Source organism: Zonotrichia leucophrys, chromosome 3, assembly GCF_028769735.1.
Source record: "Zonotrichia leucophrys gambelii isolate GWCS_2022_RI chromosome 3, RI_Zleu_2.0, whole genome shotgun sequence".
Taxonomy (NCBI): domain Eukaryota; kingdom Metazoa; phylum Chordata; class Aves; order Passeriformes; family Passerellidae; genus Zonotrichia; species Zonotrichia leucophrys.
The window spans coordinates 41,892,461-41,914,262 of NC_088172.1; the positions used below are offsets into that span (position 1 = coordinate 41,892,461).

Consider the following 21,802-nt stretch of genomic DNA (forward strand, 5'->3'; position numbering starts at 1 on the left):
TGTCAGTGCAAGGATGTTTTTGTTAAATTGATATAATGAGTCATTCTGCAATTTGCAATATTTTAAGTTGACATCCAAATAAAATCTCTTTTTAGAGTGACGGAGGAGTCACGCAGTTGGAATTGGAACCCTAGGAGAAGATACTGGCATTATGAAAATAACAATGTCTTACAGAATTAAGTACTGTGCTGGTCCTGATTCTTGCTAGTACAGTGATACTGAAAGAAAACAGAGTAAGATGGTGATGAGAATTACGGAATAGCAGGAAAATTTTGCTCAGGAGGAATGTGGCTGGAGATCACCTAGTCCAATTAGGGTTTCGGTTTTTCATGGTCCTTTTCCAGCACTTCATTCCTTCTAAGTCTCTTGCAGAGCTGGGCTGCTGTAATTCAGTACCCTGAACTGGCAGCTTTAAGGTGTGAAGGAAAACTTGGGAAGGTTTCAGAAAAGAGTCCAAGTGTTTTGCCTTAGACACTGTCAGATTACACACTTCAGGGTTGCAGAGGAAACATCAAGGTCTGGGAAGCTGCCCTGGAGAAGGCCCTGGCCGTCTCATCCCAACAGAAGAAGCTCCTGGGGCTTCTTCTGGTCCTCTCCATCTCTTAGAGTAGAAGCTTGGATTTTCACACTCAACTTGCAAATTTTATGGGTGGCTTATGTATTTTAAAGTACTTTTAACTGATCAAAACATCTGTAATCTCTTTCATGCAGCACCTGAGAGCTCTTGCAGCCTGTCTCAGAAGCTCCCTGGCAAACCCTGTGTCAGCTCTGGGGTGGGCTTAGCTCACTGCCATCCCATTGCTTCAACACCAGGGATGGAGGCACCAGGCTTGCAGGACTGGCAGTGTCCAGCCATGGCAAGACCATTTCCAAGCCCTTGGCTGCATTACTGAAGCCCTGCTCAGTCTGAGGAGCCTCTCTGTGTGAGCATATTCAGGAGGCATAAAAAAGCATGTCTGATGATGATCACTACCTTGCAGTTATCTCCGTGTAGCTGCTTCTGACCACAATTTATTTAGCTGGCTGCCTACAACAATCTCTGCTCTGCCAGCCTGCAGCCTCCTCCAGCTCAGAGCAATTCCTCTGAATGTTGTGCTATCCCAGTGCTCTGACTTGCTTGTGCCAGGAGGGAGCTGGGCAGAGCCTGCCTGTTACACCTCAGGGGAAGGCAGAGGTGAGGGCAGTGCCTGCCAGAGCACCAGCAAGGAGCCCTTCATGGCAGTGCCTTGTGGCCTGGCCACCTCTCCCTTCCACAAAGCCACCTGTCACCTTTTGCCCACCTCTGCAAAACCCTGCCTTTCCTGTGGGCAGAGAGCCTCCGCTGGTCCCATGTGGAGGGATAGAATGTAAGAGAATAGTGCAGAAGGTTTTCTCACACCTGAGGAGATGCAGCTGCACTAATCAGCAAAGATTAGGAACAGGCCTGCCCTGAACAGGCCACAGCTGTGTCTAATAAGAAGATGAGTGCTATAAAAGAGGGGGTCAGCTGGGTGAGGAGAGAGTTGGAGTTTGTTGGCTGTGCTGTGAAGGTGTCAGTGCTGTGAGGAGCTGACCATGAGAACTCACCAAGAAGGTATGGAACTTTTGCAATAAGATGACAATTGTCCCATATGTCCCTTCTGCTCTCACTTGATTCAGACCTCCTTGATAGGGCAACTTGCTGAAGACCAGCCTCTTTCCTTGGAGGCCCCTGATCCTGCAGGATCCCTTTGTGCAGGCACAGACAGGGAGGAAGCTCTTCTCCAGGCAGAGGTTCCCTCCCAGCAGCAGCCTCTCATACTGCAGCTGCAGCTCCTGTGAGTAAGGCTTTCAAGTTCTCCCAATTAAGAAGTCTACTCTCATTAAGAAGCTGCTTTTTTTTTTTTATTTTTTCAAAATAAATTAAAAGCTGACTTACTTTGAATGTGTGTATTTTTATTCATAGTGAATCTTTAAAATATGTGAAATGTGTGGGAGGTGACAGCAATGCTGGAAGATGAGTTTTTGGGGGATGTCTTTCTTTTCAATTGAAAGAGAAAAGAAAATTAAATTTCAATTTATGCACCGTCTCCAGTATGAATTTAAAAGTGCATAGGAATGGGAGTAAAAAGATAAAACTTATTATACTGACACCAGCTCAGCTGAATTGCATGCATTGTCGATGTGCAAAATGAGCTCATTAATACCACAACACTTGTGCAATATAACGAGCTTAATACTGCTGAATTTTATTGCTTCCTGCTCTCCCTCATTTTACTGGTAGTGGCATTTAAATCCTGATGCACTGAGACTGTGTTTACCCAATTTATCCTGTGTTTTTATTGTGACCAGGTCAAATCAATCCATTTTTCTTGCAGTAGAAGCAGGACCTGTGATTGTTGCTGAGGTTGAGACTGCTTACAGGGTGTTTTGCCTTCCCAAGGCATGTCCAGAGATGGGAACAATGGTTGCAGCTGTTTGCATTGCACACAGGCTTGGGCAGCGTGTGAGGAAGGTTGTGGAGACCTGCAGGCACAAGAGACAGCAGCTTTCTGCACGAGAGTTGTGCATGTACATTTACAAACCTCTGCCACGCCTCTGCTGGCAGTGTGCTACTGACCACAAACCTGAAATAAGCTTGCTCCTAATTTCTGCTCTTTTTCAGGTTTGTAAAATGCTGGTTTTTGGGGAACCAGGAAGGTGGAACACTCAGCTCCTCATAGCTGTTAAGTTGTCCTATGTATGGACTAAAAGATTAGAACTATAAGATTAGAAACATACAATTACACAATCATTAAGGTTGGAAAAGACCTTCAAGATCATCATGTGCAGCCTTTGACCAAACACCACCACGCCAACTAAACCATAGCACTGAGTGCTGTGTCCAGTCATTTCTTTAATGTTTCCAGGGATTGTGACTCCACCACTTCCCTGGGTGGCCTGTTCCAATTCTTGACAACACTTTCTGTGAAAAAATTCCTTCTGATGTTGGACCTGAACCTCCCTGCTGCAGCTTGAGGCCATTTCCTCTTGTCCTGTCACTAATTTTCTGATACAAGAGGCTGAACCACACCTGGCTACAACCTCCTTTCAGGGAGTTTTGGAGAGCTATAAGGCCTCTTCTGAGCCTCCTTTTCTCCAGGCTAAACAACCCCAGCCAGCTTCTTCAAATGCTCCACATATGATTTATACCCTAGACCCTTCACCAGCTTCATTGTCCCACTTTGGACACTCCACAACCTAAAGTGCTTCTTTTCTTGTTGAAGTGAGGGGCTAGATAATCAGTGAAACACCTCCTAGAGCCTTGCTGAAAGTAATTGTAGAAATCTGTGGGCAGCAGAGCTGCAATCCCAGCCATAAAGCAGAAGCAGTGCTTTCAGCTCTTGAAGGCACTCTACCCCACTTCCCAGCACTTGCTATTTGCCCTGCTGTGCTGTAAACCTGCAAGGTCAGAGCTGTATGTGAGGATAGCAACACAAGAAAGGAAGTATCAGCTCTGAAAAATAACTGCAAGCTTTTAGAGAGCTCCTTGTACATGATGTTTGTAGCCCTTGGCAAGCCAGCAATACATTACTGTAGTAGCTGTGTTAAACTGCAGAAAGATAACTATAGGGAAAAAGAGAGCATACAAATCTCAGGGTCACTTGTATTTTATTCATACAATTAACTCTTTCTCATAGTGTTCAGATTTGAGAATGTGCCATATTTCAAGATGTGCAGAGCTCCCACACCCCAGACAGGCTGTTCTAAGCTATTGATTTATCTCAGGTATTTTTTTTGCCTGATATCGTGAGTTGATTTTGTTATAGCATCTTATAAAGCCCTGGAAATGGCTTCATGTTTGGGAGATTTCAGATTTTTTTCTTCCCTCTGCAGTATGCAGCTAAAGCAGGTTTTGGGAAGGTGTAAATGCTATTTAGGCAAAGCTGTCCCACTTCAAACACTCTGCCAAAATCTGTCTGAGCCATCACAACACTTATGGCTTGCTCTGGTATTGTTTTTGGTGTGTGGGCCAGGTTCACCCATCTTTTCCAGTTTTTAAGGAGCTTGCCAATGTAGCTATGCCCATTCTAATCACACTTCCAAATCACTGTGTTGTGGGCTCCTGTTCCTTTCAACAACAGCCTCCTGCATCTTTAGGCACCTGAACTTGTTGCACATCTGATCCCAAACCTTGGGAGAATCAATAGGAATGTGTCTGCTTGTGACAAAACCTGATAGTTTGCATTTTTCACCATCTGAAGAACTGGTATCAGTGCCTGTAAGGGTATTATACTATTTTTATTGGAGAAGTGTGAAAAAGAGTTGTCATGGTTTTGAGCTGGAATCCCATTTCCTCACACTACATCCACAGTCCTACCAGGGCAACACAAACTGCTTCATGGCCTCTGGCTGCCACCTTTCTCCCTGGAATCTCTCAAAGCACTGGGGAATTAACCAGCCCTGTACTCCTGGGAAGTATCAGTGCTGTCACCTGTCACTTTGTGCCCATGGTTTCTGCACTGAGCAGAAGTGCAACCCTGGCTGCCAGCCCAAGGCTTGGTGCAGACACAGGCACGGGAAATCTTTGTGATTCCATGTGTCATGGAAGCATCCTACCTGTCCCTAGGGACAGCAGCTGGTGTGAATTACAATGCAGTGGCTCAAGGATGAAGGTCAGTGCTCCAGAAAGACGAGGCAGATGGCAGAAGTGCCCAAATTCTGCTGGGACAAAGTAGCCAGAAGATAAAATAAGGGCAAATTTAGGATACTTGCATGGGTAGACCCAGTCTTACTGCATCCCAAAGGATCAGCTCTTGCTTTGACCCAAGGAGAACATCTCTTCAAGTCCTCAGCATTTTACTGTCCAATCTGGAAGAATCAATTTCACCTTCAATTATTGTTTTGTAAGCAACTAACAACTAGAAAATATAGGTCACCAGGACTTTTAGAGTAAGACATTCACCACCAGATAGCATCAGCTTTGACATTAAATCAGTGAATGGGAGACATAACCTACTGTTATTCATTTTTATTAAGGTTGTAAAAGAGATGGCTCAGGTAAGTCAAATCTCCATGGCCAGAACATATTATCTGCCAACAGGCCCACAAGCGACCGATCATAACATTATTTTGACCTTAAATTGTTCACAGTCTTATTCTTCAGGGTATTGTGTCAGCTTATCTTGATCATTACACCTCCTGAATTGGGAATCAATTAAATGTCATCTGATCTCTCCAATCTGTAGTGCACAGTTTATTTTTATGCAGGAAATGAATACTGCAGCGTGATCATCCTGCACCTTCAATTTTCACTGTATACAAATACTGAATAAATACTGATGCTTTGGCATGTTTAGAAAAAATACCTCCCAAAAATATATGTTTATTTTCAGCCCAGTTCTCGAGGTGAAAAAAAGGTTGTACTTTTATTGAAGCAGAACTACAATATTCCTTAAGAGTGTGATAACATATTAATAGAGTTGATTACCTATCTAAGAAGATAATGTCTGAAGAGTCAAAGAGTAAATTGTTGTGCAATTGGGGGTTTTTTAGAAAATTACCGTGAGTTGTTTTGGTATGTTAGAATACATCATATGTTAAGCAAAACTCCAGCTTTTTAAGAAAAAGACATTTGTGTAGAAAGAAGTGCTAATGTTGAAGTGTTAATGTGAGCATAGAGGGCACCAGCACTGCTCTAAAAAGAGGAAATTCTAGCAAAGCTGTTGAAAACAAATTAAGCCATAATATGCTGAGAAAATGAAATTCTTTGGTTTAAACCTGTACCATTTTTAAGACACAAAATTCTGCAGATTTCAGGAAAAAAAAAAAAAAAGGCAGCATAAACCAGCCAGAACAAGAATAAACCAGAAAGTACAAATGTTTAGATGTGAAACTTTTGTTATCTGACTTTGGGGAAGAAGCAACCAGCTGCAGAGCATCCTCTGCTGCTCCAGAGGGAGCAGGATCTCTGCAGAGGTGACTGTGAAGGTTATGCTATTGTCAGACTGAAAGCAGCAAAGTGCAAAGCAGGAAAAGGAAAGAATAATATCATATTGATTCCAGATCATGTTTGGGGACTTTTTTTATATATCTTTTTAGCAGAAGCCCCGTGATGAAAGTCCACCTGGGGCTGTCCTGTGGGAACATAACATTATTGTGTGAGCTTAACTCAATCATCTTTAGGCTTTTGCAGCCAAGCTCCACCATTCTAGGGGATAGTGTCCAGTCCCCAGACTATTAAAAAGTGAATCTGGCTTCCTCTTCCTTTCATCTTTAAAGCCTTTTTTGTTGTTTGCAGGCTGATAGAAGAAAGTCACTTGCAAAGGAATGGAGCAAATTTCTTAACATCAGAAAGAAGGGCAACAGGAGGGCATCCCATGCTGCAGAATCTGCAAACATGCAAAAAATGAAAGTTAGTGATACTTAAAAGGGAAAAAAGAAGGAGTAGGTTCAAAGCAAATTGCTCAGTAACACACTTTTTTAATCAACAAACAATTGTGAGTGGGAATGGGTATAGCAAGGTGTTAAGTTTAGAGATAAGACAGAAATTTAAATTGCAAAAGAATAAAAATTTTCTGTGTAAGAGAAGCTGCAAATCTAATACATCCCATCCCCACTCCCATAAATAAATAAAATGGAAAAACCCCTTAAAGGTAAGTTTTTTCCATGACTAGAACATAACACTGTTTTTTATGTTTTGCACAGTGCTGAGTTGGCATCCAAAAAATCCCTTGCTTGCAAGAAATGAACTTCCAAGATCCATTCATGCTCTCAGGGACCCAGCCTGAAATAAATATGAGTTTTTAAGAAGCAGTGAGCTGCTTCTTCCAGAAACACAGGTCTTTTGGGACAATAAACATTACTGACAATTTTTGAAAAATTTGTGTGGAGCCTTAGCTGTCCTTAACACAGTGCCGTCCTTTGTACTGCCCAGAGCAACAGCAAACCTGAAACCACAAGCAGCACAGTGCTTTGGGCAATTTTCCTCATCCAAGGAGCTGCCAGCTTTGGGCCCTGCTGCTACAGGTCCTGTGGTTTAGTACTCCAAGATTTAGTACATCCAAGATCCTCCTATTATGCAGTTTTGGTCAACAAAGGGTTGCAATAGTAAAATGTAGGGGAAAAAAATAAAGATTTCCCAGTGTAGCAGATTTCAAAGCTATGGAGAATGTGCTGGGTCTGTAAGGAGTCTTGGGAAATCTCTGACATTCCTGGATTCAGCACTAGAATTTCTAACATTACAAATCAACACTGATAAAATGAAAGGGCTGCTGTGGGGATGAAGGAGGATGGAGATTGTGTTGTTTGGTGTATCCCTATTGTATACAGTGTTAGAAAGTCTCAGATACTTGTCCTGCAAAAAAAAGGGAGGCTGTGAAAACTGGCCATGTGCTCCCAATTCATAGTGGGAAAAAAATCCTAGTCCAAAGTGGTTTTAGCTTTCAAAAACATGCTTTTGGAAAATATCCCTACTGGCACTCAGAGGGCAACAGAAGATGCTCTTTCTCCTTGCAGTCATGTCTTGTCCTCCAGCTGGGCATGCATGCTGTGTGTGGCCACAGCACAGCAGTTTCCTTGTGGTTTCCTTGTCCCATTTTCCTCTGAGTCACACTGAGTTTTGAAAGAGGCAATTCTGCTGACCTTGCTGTGCCTCAGCTCGGCCATTCAGGGACTTGATCTTTCTCACCTGGCCTAAGGTCACTGTGGAATTTAAAACCTGCCTTCAACCTCTGAACAAAATTTCAAAGGACTGCAAAGAAAACACATTTTAACTTCGGTGCTGAATACAAGCAGAGGCTGGAGGGCACCATGTGATGTCACACAGGTCGTCCCTTGTCACCTGCTGCAGGCCATTGCCTGTCACCATATTGAGTGACTTTGGGTTTGACCCAGCAGTGCCATTCTCAGGTTCTTATTGAAGCAAACCTAGAAATCTCCTTGAGCACATTAAACATTTGGCTGACATGCTCCACCCTCAAGGGCCAGAAAAGCATCTCAAGCTGTAGCCTGAAGAGTAGGTAACATCCTGAAGGCCTTTTGGATATTTTGTTCAGTTAGGACAATGTATCCTCAGTGACTAAAATTTCGGTAATGCCTTCTTTTCAAGATGTTTGTTGAGGGCACGCTGTATTTACAACATGAGCTGAAAGCTCTTCAGTCATCATTTGTTATTTTAACCCTAGGGACTAAAGTTGAGGTTTGCACCACAAGAGATGGATGTCAGCTGGATAACAGCTGGGTTTTGTGGGGTGAGCTGATACACACTGGCTCCTTCAACAACTGCTTCCAGGTGTGCAGATATGTTCTGGAATTTTTGTGGAATTTTTCTGTGGTATTTTTTCATATAAAAAGTAATATTGTGTTTGGCTGGTATCTGGGCTCCACTGGAAAAGAAAATCCATTTTCTTTTGATTTGAAATTATGTTCAGAAATTTATCAGCATCTCTTTTCAGTTGAACTGAGGCAACAGAGGAAGGAAACTTAAAAAAAAAAATTAACAACAGAGGAAACCTTGAACATTATTTATGAAAGAGCAGGAGACAAAATTAATATCCATATACTTTAGACACTTGATTACACTGTGTTTCTTATGCTGTGTAATTTTGCCTCTAAGTTCCCTCTCTCGCCTTTCCTTCCATCTGCATTAAGAAAGAACTTCGTATAAAGGTTTCTAGGATGTACAGCTCTGACAGATGTTCAAGTGATAAATATTTGCAGGCAGGGTAATTTTCAGAACTGGTGTCATTTTGTTGATTTAGGATTTTTCTGTACTTTGTATTTGTGTGCAAACACATAACTCTGGGAAATAAATTTGTCTTAATCAAAGAAAAAGTAATTAAAAGGATTGTAGCTGAAACCGCTGATGTTGCTTCTGAATGTCACAAAAAATGGGATTTCAAGTGAGGCATGATGCTTTTCAAGTAGATTTAGGATCTACAAAATGGATTGGAAATTTTCTCTGTTTGAAATGATGTATGGACTGGAAAGCATGGACACTAATTTACTGCAAAAAACTAGTAAAGCACAAAGGAGGAAAATATAGATAAAGCAAACAAAGATAGAGATTGAAAGAGATGAGTAGTCAAAAGAGGAACTGCCTTTGAGAAACAGAGCTCTGCAGTCAGGAGGACAACTTGTACACAGCTGAAGGAAACATGTGTTAGGGGATGGCATCACTGCTGCTTCCCAGGGCACTTCCAGGCCAAAAGCCACAAACAGTGCAAAAAAGAATTTTCTTTTACGTTGCAATTTTTTTCAGTCTTTTCTTAAACTTATTTTTAAAAAAGGGGGGAGAGATATTGTCGACGGAAGGAGACCAGGACATCAGGTTGATCATCACAGGCCCAATTTTATTGATCAGCACAGTGGGTTAAATACAGTTCGTAATTAACTTCATGCATATTGCAAAAGTTGAGCTCAGGATTGGTTAGTTACATATCAACAGTTACACCTACTTTTACATTCCTATGGTCCTACTTTTGATACTTTCTACATATTCTTAGGAGATATTCAGGACTAATCTCTACTCCCTTTCTCCATGTTGCAGCAAGGCCACTGATTGCAAGCTGCTGACATCTCCTTTCAGCTTGCTGACTGCTGATTTCTCAGCTTGACCAGTGGCAATATGTCAGCATGGCCTTTCTCAGCTAACCAACTATTAATAAAGCTCTCCACATTAAAGCTCTCCACATTTCCCCCGTTTTCTTCTTGTGCAAGGAAATTAGCTTGCCAGGTTTTTGCTATTGTACGGCTGACCATGTTTTGAATGCAATTAAAAACACAAGGCAAAATCAGCAAAAACAGTAAAATTACACCCAGCAGTCCTATAGCATAGATCACAAGGTTTCTTAGCCACGGTCCAAGTCCTAAGCTTTTAAGCCGTTCGTCGATTCCTAAACCTTCTTCTTCCTTCAGATTGTGAAGTCCCTGTTGTAGTTCTTTTATCTTAGTGTGAATGGACACCAAATGGTCAGACAGATTCATGCAACACATTCCCTCAAATTCTTCACATCCATGTCCTTGTGCTAAAAGCAAAAAATCTATGGCAGCTCTATTTTGCAAAACAGCATGGTTAACACTCTGCACATCTGTGGTTAGCATGTCTAGGATTTGTGATGTCTTGTTCAGTTCACTCTTTGCCCAGCACCCGAATTGCTTTGCTAAATTCATAGCCTTATTGGCAGATCCTCCCGGCAAGATAGTTGAAACAACCACTTGTTTGAATGTGCCCCAAAATTGTGGATCTCTTATCGAGCTGCAGTCTAAGTCATGTATGCTACGTCTCTTTCTGTTTGAATTTTGACTCAGCTGCATTAGCAAGGACACATTAGGGTGAAACAATGACAGTTTACCCAAATAACAGGGTCCACCCTGTGGTCTAGCTGGTATGCCATTCCATGCCCTGTCTCCGCAAATTAAAAATATTCCTGTGGGTAATTTCATTGGGGCAGTGATCTTTGTGCTGTTACATTTACTGTAATGCTGCGGAGAGATTTCACTCACATTCAGGAATGAATCTAGGGTGGCCCATGTTTCTTTTGGTCGGTTTGAAGACTTAAAGCTAAACCATCCACCAGCTGTAGTGTTAGACAAGCTGGCGTTTGTACTGCCAAAAAGGTCCAATTCCTCAGGAGGAGAGTGCAAAGCACAGAATACGCTGCATTTCTTTCCCGTAGAGCTTTCCTTAATTGTACCAACAACTCATACAATCGTTTATTATTCACTTCCTTAATTGCTGCTTCCTCTATTCGTTTGGCTACTCCTGCAACATACATAGAGTCTGTAACCACATTTAAAGGTCCCTGTAAGTTGGATACTGCCCATACTACTGCCAACAATTCCAACGTTTGTAAACTATCCACAGGGTCTGCTGTGATGATTTGATGTTTCCATTGTCCTTTTTCTTGCCAAGTGACAGCAGCACGCCTTGATTTCTTTCCTGCATCTGTAAAGGCTGTAACAGCTCCTTTTATAGGGCATTCTTCTCTCAAGGGTCGAGTAATCCAGTTCCATTCTGTCATCCATTGCAAAACTCTAGGTACTAATTTGCTGGTATCCACTTTTGCAGATGATGTCAATAATGCTTCCTGTAAATCCTTTGAATTAATCAGGTACCAGTCCAAGGTTTCTTTTTCCATAGGCAGTCTAATGGTAGCAGGTTCTCTACCATCCACTTCAAGAGTTCTGAGACGTCCTTTTTTAATTAATGCAGCCAATTGTTCAATTTTTGAACATATTGTTTTCTTATGCTGTAATGGTGGAGACAACCATTCTAACACCTGTATCTCCCCCGTTTTCTCCTGTTGTTGAGAGAGAGCACCAAGCAGGTGGCAAGGGCTATTCCAGATAGTAAGGTCCATAGGGTGGTCGAGTTGTCGACGAGACACGTACCCCTGTTGTACACAGTCACTGATTTGTTGCAAGGCAAGACGATGCTCCTGCGTCAGGCATACAGGAGTAGTAGGGTCAACACCCTTCAACAAAGGCCGCAGGGTTTCTAACAAATGATTCGGTATTCCCATAATAGGCTTTAGCCATTGTAAGTCCCCCAGTAATTTCTGTGCATCATGTAGAGTCTTAATGTCCAGTTGTAACTCCAATTTTTGAGGTATCACTTTTTGATCCATCAAAGTCCATCCCAAATATTTCCAAGGCTTTGTAGTTTGAATTTTCTCTGAAGCAATATCAAGTGAATGTGAAGCAAGGGTATTTCTAATAATGTCAATCTGCAAAGAGGAAAATGGTTGTTGCTGTGCAAACAAGATCATGAGCATGCATAAGGCTATCCCCTTTTTAGAGGCCATTGCTTAACCATCACTGGTGTATCTGTTTTCCAGGTGAGTGGAATGGGGAAAGTCCAAGCAATGGCAATTACCCCAAAGGGTGCTGATTAGTTAACACCACTCCCAGTTGTGTTAAAATGTCCCTTCCAATTAGGCAGGAGACTGTAGGAGGCAGTTGCACAATTGAAAACACAGCAGATATTTGTTGATCCTCAATGGACACAGACAAAGAAGGCGACCTGCTTGCCAATGTAAATCCTCCTACTCCGGTGAGCATGTTTGCTGATGGGAATAGAGGCCAATGCTGTGGCCATGCCTCTGGAGAAATAATGCTGGTATCTGCTCCTGTATCCAATAATCCATAAAGGGTTATGCTTTCATGCCCATAAGTAACTGTGACCTTTTGCTTTGGTCTGTTTTGTAAATCCACAGCTAAAAGTGTAACACCAGTGGAGCCAAAACCTTTTTCATCCCGTGCTTGTTCAGTAAATGGTTGCATTCCAGAGGTCATTTGTGATAGTGGTATCAATTGTGCAATACGTTGTCCTTTTGTAATTTTAATTGGAAGATAGAGGGTGTAAGCCATGATTTGTATCCCCCCTGTAAAGTCTGCATCAATAACTCCAGGTAAACAAATAATCCCAACATAGTTGTAGAAAAGCGTCCTAATAATAATGTTCCACATGTTTGTCCATTTAATATAAGAGGACCCTTTACTCCAGTTGGTATTTGCTCCCTGTTGTTGCGGGTTGCAGACAGGAGGTAGCTGCGATGTCGCGGCAGCTGGTGCTGGTGCCTCTGATGTCACGGCAGCTACTTGTGTCTGGGCGCGGCCCCCATGAAACGCGCTCTGCTGACAGTTTCCCGACCGCCGTCTACAAGCTGTGGTGTTGTGGGAGCTGGATCGGCAGTGAGCCACTTCGGAGAGGAGCAAGAGCAGCTAACACTTGATTCTGAGCAGCTAACACCTGATTCTGATTAGACTCTGCCTGCTTTTGTAACCCCAATCCTAACTCCTTTATAGCATCTACTAGAAATGCCTGTGAAGCAGTTGGCATTAATGCCATTCGCTCTAATGCTTCCTCAATGGTCCAATTTGCTCCCAAAGTAGATAATACTTGCTGGATTACTATTTTGAAGGGCACACTGCTTCAATATCGCCCCCTTAAGAAAGTCTGCCACACCGGCCCGGTCTATAGCAGCAGCCGCCCTATCGATAAAATTTCCAAATGATTCTTCTCTACCTTGCTTAATACCCATATAAAGTGGTAATCCCCCTGGCTCTTTAACCATATCTATCGCTGTACGCATCAATCTCATAGTCTCTCTAAGCTTATCTGGTCCCAATATCATCTGTGCCTCTGTACGCAGAAATGCTCCTAATCCCATAAGTTCATCCACTGTCACTCCATGCAATGGATCTCCCGGAGCCCGTTGTACAGCAACTGACTCATTTACTAATGCTTGCCAATGTGCATTAAACAATAATTGTTGATGCTGAGTAAATATTAAACGCACTATCCCTTTTAAATCATTTGGGCATAAAATCTGAGTGTTAAAGAGATAATCTAACATTTGCTTAACAGGTTCACTTTTTACACCAAACTGACTAACTGTAGAACGTAGCTGAGCTAACAACTTCCAATCTAAGGCAGAATATGCTGCCACATTATGCATAAAATTCCCCTGTGCATCATATTGTGGTGTATAAGTAACAGGACATGCAAGACTAGAAGCTATTTGTACGGCCTCACCATCTCCTATTTGCATCGCCTCTTTTGCCAAAGCAGACCAAGCCTCCCTCCTCTGTTTAGCCATTTCCCCCCATAGATCACGGTGTGCCCCTGGGATGGGAGCTGGCTCTTTGGAGGTGCTATGCTGCTGGCATTTTAGTGCAGGCGCCGAGTTTTTGCATTGGGAAGGCAGTAAAGCAGAGGCTGGCTCGCGCGGGGGAAGCGACCCCCCCGCTGGAGCTGTCAGTGAAGCCGGGGCCGGCCCTAAAGAAGCCGGCTCACGCGGGGGAAGCAGCCCTCCCGCAGCTGCAAGCGGAGCTGGCTCAGGCAAAGCCGGCGCGCGCGGGGGAAGGGGCCCCCCCGCTGGAGCTGTAACCGGAGCCGGCCTGCCCGGGGGTAGCGGTGGAGGCAAAGCCAGCGGTGGAGGCAGAGCTGGCTTGCCCCCCCCACCATCCGACCCGCCTGAAGCCGGCAGTGGAGGCAAAGCTGGCTTGCTTTTACCTCTCCCACCCGGCTCGCCTTCCCCCTCAGACAAGGGAGGGGCAGACGGTTCCGCACTTTCTAAAGACATGTCCTCAACACCACTATGCAGGGGATTTTTAGGCATAAGTATCTTAGTTACAGAAGGTGCTAAAGGGTCATCCTCACGACCATATCCTATATTCCTCTTATGAGCTTCTGTAGCCCTTTCTGCTGCCTTTCTCTCAGAGACCTGCTGAAGCAATGCATTATACACTAACCGCCATAATTTCCCGAACTTTTTAGCTGATTTATCCCCATCTAACACAGAGTCCATTAACACCTCTCCAAAATTTTTCCACTCTGAAAGCTCATGTACTGTATGTGGGTTAGTAAACATACCTATAGAATGACCATAAGCTAACAACCCCGGTAATTCCTTTTTCAAATCTATCTCTTTTACCCCTCGCTTTTCTAAATATGAAGAGAATAAATCATATGCCGCTTGCCTATCCATACCTATTCAGTGCGCACTGTTTAGCAGCTCCAGGCTTCGGCGACACGTAGGTGGCTTGAGTCACAGATGTGAACCTCAAGGGTGCTTTTTATAAATAATCCAGTCTTTGTAAATAATCCGGCACCGTCCCGCTGCTAGGACCCCCACCCAACTTCCGGACCGTGGCGAGTTCCCTTTTTTCTTTGTAATCCGAGAAAAAAGGACAGGGATTCAACGTTGCCGCATCGTTGCCCGCAGCGTTGCCCGCATTCTCCACCATTTGTCGACAGAAGGAGACCAGGACATCAGGTTGATCATCACAGGCCCAATTTTATTGATCAGCACAGTGGGTTAAATACAGTTCGTAATTAACTTCATGCATATTGCAAAAGTTGAGCTCAGGATTGGTTAGTTACATATCAGCAGTTACACCTACTTTTACATTCCTATGGTCCTACTTTTGATACTTTCTGCATATTCTTAGGAGATATTCAGGACTAATCTCTACTCCCTTTCTCCATGTTGCAGCAAGGCCACTGATTGCAAGCTGCTGACATCTCCTTTCAGCTTGCTGACTGCTGATTTCTCAGCTTGACCAGTGGCAATATGTCAGCATGGCCTTTCTCAGCTAACCAACTATTAATAAAGCTCTCCACATTAAAGCTCTCCACAAGATATATTTGTGGTCTTCTAAAACACTTAATTTCTGTCTAAATGTTTCATTTTTATTGTTCCTGACCCTCCAGAATTCTGAGTCAGGGTTAAGGAAGAGTGTTTACAACAGCTAAGATTTGGGTGAAGAAATTGTACCTAAGCCGCTGGCTGAAACTTCACATGGACTCTGTTCATCAGACAAACTTGATTTTCCCTGTCTTGTAAGGGCCTACAACTTTCGAAAAATTCTTGTCAAAATTTGCTGTCAAATTATGACAGCATTTGTAAAGACCCACTTCCTTTTTCTTTTTTCCTTCCCTTCTTTGAGAGGAAAACCTTGTGGCATTTGCACTGCAGAGATTATTTGTCAGACTGGGTTAAATCTTTTGCAGGCATCCAGCACTTGTTCAATACAAGACTTTTGTATCCACGCAGTCAATAAACTCCTCACAAAAGCCTCTCTTCATTTTAGCCTTCAGACAAAACTCCAGATATTTGTCTTCTAGAATAGAATATTGCCTCTTTCTAGGCAGTGCTAGAGCATTTTCTAGTATCAGCACTCTGTATCAGAAGAGCTTTGGTAGCCCCAGGTTGGTGAGTGGAGTTATCTTCAACATAATATTGTAATGGTGTTGTTGAGAGTAAAAATTGCTGAATTAATCTGAGGCTTATGGTAAGCTGAAATTTTATTGTTGTGGACATTCAGGCAGCGAAAGCACTGCTTTGCTTTGTTTTGGTTCCTTTTTTTTTCCCCTCCCCAGAATTAGATGAAGGAAACAGAACATTTGAAGATGACACTGCAGTTGCAATTCAGCTACTGAGACTTCTCCACTCCTTTCCACTGAATGAAGAGTGTTCTCTGAAACTGAGGTTACAAATTGGTAGTGGCCATGGAGGAAACACAGGCAGAGTGAGATGTACTGTGACAGGACCAGGGGTAACAGTCACAAGATGCAGCCGGGACTTTCCACCCACTTATCAGGGAAATGGGAAAACAGAAGTCTCAATGAGTGGGTCACATGCTGGAAACAGGACCCAGGGTACGGTCTCTGCAACCCTGAAGATTTATTACATTTCACTAAATAATGTCCCTAAACAACCTTGGGATACCTACCTAACTTTGGAGCTGACTCTGGTTTGAATAGCAAATTGGATTACATGACACCCACAATAACCTAAATCTTTCTTGGATTCAGTGGAATTTTGAATACATATTTCTTTTAATGGCATTGTTTCCCCCTTGATCCCACCAATCTCCTATGAAAATCAAGTATTTCAAATGAAAATTTTCCCTTTCCTAAAAAGCCTTAACCAGCCCTGTTTATCCTTTTAAGGACATAACCTCTCTCCACTTAAGGATGCCCATATCATATTCAGCTTTCATCTTGTTCTTCTGGCCAATAACCATTTCTTTTTGATGTGCCTTTTTCAAGTTTTGGTGCCTCCGGGTGCTACTATAGCAATGAAAATGCATTTCTCCAGGCATGCCCCAAGGGGAGGACTGAGTTTGTTGCTGAAGAGCACGAGAAGTTTTCACCAAATCTCCTGGTTCTTCTCATTCCCCATCAGGCCCTGTGTTCCCATGCAATACTTCAGCTGTGGCCCTATGGAGTGCACATGGGGCAAAGGAGCCCTAAATATCCAGTGCCATGGGGCAGAAATGCTCAGATGCCCGAGATTCCCTGGGGGCTGGCTCCACACCCTGACCCTCACATGCATGAGAAGGACAGTCCTGTTTCAACATCCCTTTTTGAGATAGATTTAGCAAAAACTACTTGAACCGGCATCAAAGCATGCTCAGGATCCTTGTCCTTCCCCTTGGAGCAGCAGTCCCTGAGGAGCAGGCTGTGGCAGAGCTCCTGCCAGCATTCCAGCCCGGATTTCTCATCTGGGTGGTATTTCAGGGCAGGTTTGGAGGGAGGCTGCATTCATTTTGGCCTGGCAGAAGCAGACCAGAAGAAACAAAGGGAAATTCTTACAATTGACAGGGTGGCATTGAAATCAGCACAAAAAGCCAGGTTGCTAAGTAAGGGAGATCAAGGTGAGAGCAGAATGGGAAGTGTTGATTCAGCCTCTCCTGTAACAAAGAGAAACAGCCTGTCAGTGCCAGCCAGGAGTGCTTAAATCACCTGTACCTCAAGGAAGCCAAAACCCAGAAAGCACCCAAGAGGCTGGGAAGCAGCATTGAAGGTATTTATGTGTGCTCACATTTGGCTTGGTGAAACCTGCTCATGCCAATGTTCAAACTGAGCATGATGTGTGCTCAAGGCCGCTTCCACCCAGCCATGACACAGCTGTAAATATCAAAATAATCACAATGGCTTGTTGCCCTTTGGCATCTGTTGGGTGCTACCTGCCTTGGAACTGTACCTGGGTCTTTTCCAAAAGCGTTGGTTCTCCTTCCCCGCAGGAAAAGGAGGTGCAAGGGGGGTGTTTGCCTTGGCTGGGAGCCTGGGCACATCTGCCCTGCAGCGCTCTGCTGGCCACTGCCCCAAACCTGCCCAGCTTTCACGGGAACCAGCTCGGAAAAACAAGTTTGTCCCGCATTTTCCAGAAGATGGAGCTCAAGAGTCTCCCATGTGAAATGGTAAAAGGTTGTCTGTGCCTGGGGAATACTGGAAGATAGACGTTGCTCCTGGAGAACTACCTGAATAATAATTTTGTAGCAAAAGGCTTAAAATATCTCCTTGTGAGAAAAGGAAGTACACTCCCTCCCCCTGCTCCCCCAGAGTGTGTCTAGAAATGATACAGAAACAGTGAATTTTAGTCTATGGTAAAAGATAAATGAAAAAATATAGTTTATTTGTTAAAAAAAAAAAAAACCAAAAACAAACCAGTAGGAACTAGACATTTTCTGAAGCAATTTTGTGCCCTACATCATCTCCCCCCACAGCCTTTTATATCCATACTGGCCAGAAACTGCATTCCCTGGAAAAAAAAAAAAAAAAAAAAAAAACAACCCACAAGAAAACAAGGGAGAGATTCTTATTTTCTTGAGATTGAGCCCATCACCAACAGAAGATTTCCAGAATGGATTAAAACATTTTCCAAGTGCTGCAAGAGGAATGACAGACAAGGCAGATTGAACCACCTCCTCAGGAGAGAACCATGCACGTACAAGAGGTCAACAGGAATTTGCAGAGATTAACAACTAAAACCATCTGCACTCTGGAAAAAATCAAACCCATACCATATATTGTGTGGGAAATCCATGCAGCAACCCCAAAATCCCTGGGGGCCCTATTAGCCAGACCACAAGATAGCCATGAGAAAACAGTTGAAATGAAAATTATTAGCAGCTTGCTCTATCCAGGTCCACCTTAGAGCAGTCTAGTATAGCTTTTGAAAGAAAAATATGAGGTAATTCTCTGCTAAGCTCTTTGGGCACTGATAACAACTTCCTCCAAATCCAGATGGATTATTATATCCGGTCTCAGCTGCCCAGTTCCATAGTTAAGTAAACACACTCCCAATCTAACTGAGATGATGTGGATGTAAAGTAGTAAATATTTATTTTTATGCTACTGTTATAGTATCCATGTTCTATTCTATAACATATAAAGAAACATTTCTAGAACTTAACTTTTAAATAGTATTGATTTAAATAGTATTTAAATAGATCTGAGTAAAGCTGAACTAATAAAAGTTGGAGTGAATTCTGCTCCTATAGAATATCTGAAGGCCAGATACTGAGAAGTTTGAAATCTCACAATTTCTATTTTGCAACTGTGAAAAATAATATCTATATATCTATAAATCCATAATGCCAAATAGGCTGCTTTTACTGCCTGGGGTTAAGAAATTCCCAGACTTATTAAGTCCTATTTCCCTCCCACTGCTAGACTGAGAGAATGTAGAAATCTCTGATAGGTCAGCTCTCAGGGGTTTCTTTCCTCCAATTCCTTCCTCCTTTGGGTTTTTCCCATTATAAAAGACCCAGTGCACCTGCCTGTTTTCCCTCTTGGAGGAAATGTGAGTGCACATTGCCAGGTCCTGTCCAGCCCTTCATCCACCAGTACCCCCAGGGTTAACCAAGAGCATAACTCAGGCACAGCTCAATCCCACTGTATGATGGGCCTCTCTTTTCAGCAATATCACCTCCATAAATTTGATCAGAATTCCTCCCAGGCGAGCTTTGTGAGAATATCTTTGGGCTCTTAATACAAACCTTTACCCAGAAGGAGCTCATGGAAGGAATGAAACAGACATCAGCCATTTCTTTTCAAGGAGGAATGCAGACACTGCTGCTACAGAAAAGAAATATCTGGGACTAGGGCAGGGAATTGTCCTCTGGAAAGGCTTTTTGCTCAAGGCTGCACACAAAGAAAGTCTCAAGTACTGACTGAGACAACCAGCCTTTAGATACTCAGTGCTGGTGAGCAGAGGCCCTTCTTTTTTGGTCAGAAGTGTCCTTTTCCATATTTCAAGAACAATTTCTATGATGCACATTTATTATTGTACCTTTTATATGCATGTATTTGATGTAAAGTCAGCTAAAAACAAATCAGTTTACTTACTTTTGCAACAAATAGTTATTACTTGACTTTGCTACTAACCTTTTTATTTCAAAATTGGTGTTGAAACTCAAGATTTTCAACAAACTTCTTAAATTTGCTGCTGGAGGCCAATTAGTGTGAGTTTATGCAGAGATCAGTGCAGAAGCAAACTATTCCTGAGATACTGAATAAGCAGTGCACTTTCAGGAACACTGAGTAAAGATGATAAACAAGGTTGAAAGCAGAGAAACATCTAAGGATGATTTTGCCTGCTGAAAAGGGGTGTGTAAGGGGAAAAAAGTAAAACAAAATGAGATTTAGTGAATTCCTCTTCTGTAACTTAATGATAAAATGGACAAAACATATACATCAATTATCAAAGAAAAAATTAAGCATCAGACTATACTAAATCAGACAGCGACAACTTGGAAAGCAAATTAGGTGAAGAAAACTTTGCTTTTGTCTGGCTGGAAAAAGATTTATGTCAAATATTTATTAAAGCACAGACTCAGCATCCTGCCCTAGTTGTGTGGAACTGAACCTCCCTCCACTCCCTAAACCTGCAGAGGTGATTGTATTCCTGAGATTTGAAAACAAAGGTAAAAGCAGATTCTGCCAGAGACTTGGCCACCTTCACCTAGCGCTAGTAGAGAGGCACAGATTGAACATACCTGTCCCTGTAACCCACAGGTCTTTTTTGGAGACCAGCTAGTGAAGTGTTAATTACATGCCCAAAAAATTGGCAGATTAAACCTATGGGGGAAACTGTGTTTGAGTATAGATAAAACATGATATACTGCTCTGTGATAGCTTGTACCTTGCAGGAACGTGCAGCTGACCATGCCTTTCATACAGCTAAGGACAGTCACTCCTGTTCTTTAAGCATATTTCATTTGTTTCATTTTTGTCCTCCCTTTTTTTGCCTTTTTTGTTTTTACTGTGGGGAGATAGAATGCAAGAAAATAAAGATAGGTCAGAAGGCAATCTCACACCTTAAGAGTTGCAGCTGTACTAATTACCAAAGATTAGGAACAGGCCTGCCCTTAACAGGCCACAGCTGTGTCCAATAAGGATGAGTGCTTTAAAAGAGTGGGTTAGCTGAGAGTTTGTTAGCTGTGCTGTGAGGAAGAAGGAGTCAGTTCTGTGAGGAGATGCCCATGAGAAATCACCAAGAAGGTATAGGAGCTTTGCAATAAGATGGCAGCATTTTATGGCAAAACTTATGTGGTTTGCTCAATGGCACCCAGACTGATAATCTGTGATACAGACACACAGATAGATTGATTCTTAACACCAGATATAAAAAGCCTTAGATGGACACATGCAATAACTCTGCCTGCATGGTGAAGACCACAAGCTCTTCACTCATGATTGTGCTGGGGGAGCTGGGGGTCACAAGAGCAATATCTTGGACTAACTGTCTCTGAAACTACTTCAGATTTCCTGTTAGTGTGTTCAGCATGACAGATAGCTTCTCTCCTTTTCAAAATGATGACCTATTTTTCTACTGTCGCTGCAGAATACATTATCATAAACTACAGTTTTCAAATGTATTGCTCTGGACCCTAGAATCATTATTTATAAGAATTATAAGGTTGTCTACGTGTTTTATTTTTAGCATTAAACACGACTGAAGCTTAGAATGAGCTATTTTCCATTCTTACCTTATTTTGTAGGCCAGAAATGCTGTGTGTGGGTGCAAAATACAAAAGGTTTCACAGTTTTCAAAATTATAGCACTTTCCAAACTATTTCCAATGTTAGGCTTTAACATAAAGTAGAATACCACTTCACATGCATTTATTTTCTTTCTTAAAATACAAAATTAAAATAATATCCACTTGCATGGTGAAATAGCAGTATATTAGGTGTTTAGTTGGAAAAGACGTGAATACTGCAGCAAACCAGTAATTCTGTGTTGTACAAAAAATGTTTTCAAAACAGTCTTTGAAAGAAGTGTGGCATTAGAGCAACGCATCTTCATATTCTTGAAGTATCCAAACAGCCTCACCTCTGTCTTTTTTGCAAGGTCAAGCTCTTTTTCTCTCCTTCAGATATGCTTGCCTGTCATTTGGATACTTCTTCCCTTGCAGAGAAAGAGCTTTCCCACTGAAAGACCTCTAGACTAGGGAAAACTTGGCTTGGAGCTTGTCCTCCTTTGCTGGCAACTAATACTAAAAGAAATCCTGGAGCATGAGCCTTGCTCTTTTCTTGGGAGAAAGTGGAGAAGGAAATATCTAGC

At 42.6% G+C, this 21,802-nt stretch overlaps 1 long non-coding RNA gene across 1 annotated transcript; it reads left to right on the forward strand.

Moving 5' to 3' along the window:
- Positions 1 to 1,510: 1,510 nt before the first annotated feature.
- On the forward strand, positions 1,511 to 6,518 carry LOC135444836 (uncharacterized). Its single transcript, XR_010439297.1, has 3 exons — positions 1,511 to 1,573; positions 1,652 to 1,796; positions 6,239 to 6,518. It is a non-coding gene; the product is annotated as an uncharacterized LOC135444836 (long non-coding RNA).
- Positions 6,519 to 21,802: the final 15,284 nt, after the last annotated feature.